Here is an 853-nt window from a genome sequence, read left to right as displayed (position 1 = left end):
ACTCCCACCCCAATACTGCGCTGTAACACCGTCACACCGGAGATTATATCCCACACCTGGCCGGGAGGGTCCCACGCCCACGGAGCCTCCCTCCTTGCTAACACAGCAGTCTGCGGCAATCTAACCGCAAGGCAGCAGCGAGGCTGGGGGAGGGGCGCCCGCCATCGCTGAGGCTTAAGTAGGTAAATAAAGCCGCTGGGAAGCTCCAACTGGGTGGAGCTCACAGCAGCTCAAGGAAACCTGCCTGTCTCTGTAGACTCCGCCTCTGGGGACAGGGCTCAGCTAAAGCAGCAGAGGCCTGTCCAGACGCGAACGACTCAGTCTGACAGCTTTGAAGAGAGCAGTGGATCTCCCAACACGGAGGTTGAGATCTGAGAAGGGGAAGTCAGCCTGCTCAAGTGGGTCACTGACCCCTGAGTAGCCTAACTGGGAGACATCCCCCACTAGGGGCAGTCTGACACCCCACACCTCACAGGGTGGAGTACACCCCTGAGAGGAAGCTTCCAAAGCAAGAATCAGACAGGTGCACTCGCTGTTCAGCAATATTCTATCTTATGCAACCTCTGCTGCTGATACTCAGGCAAACAGGGTCTGGAGTGGACCTCAAGCAATCTCCAACAGACCTATAGCTGAGGGTCCTGACTGTCAGAAGGAAAACTATCAAACAGGAAGGACACCTATATCAAAACCCCATCAGTACGTCACCATCATCAAAGACCAGAGACAGATAAAACCACAAAGATGGGGAAAAAGCAGGGCAGAAAAGCTGGAAATTCAAAAAATAAGAGCGCATCTCCTCCTGCAAAGGAGCACAGCCCATCGCCAGCAACGGATCAAAGCTGGTCAGAGAATG

The sequence above is a fragment of the Piliocolobus tephrosceles genome, chromosome 6 (assembly GCF_002776525.5).
Source record: "Piliocolobus tephrosceles isolate RC106 chromosome 6, ASM277652v3, whole genome shotgun sequence".
Lineage (NCBI taxonomy): Eukaryota > Metazoa > Chordata > Mammalia > Primates > Cercopithecidae > Piliocolobus > Piliocolobus tephrosceles.
Note: the sequence above shows the minus strand (reverse complement) of the source record.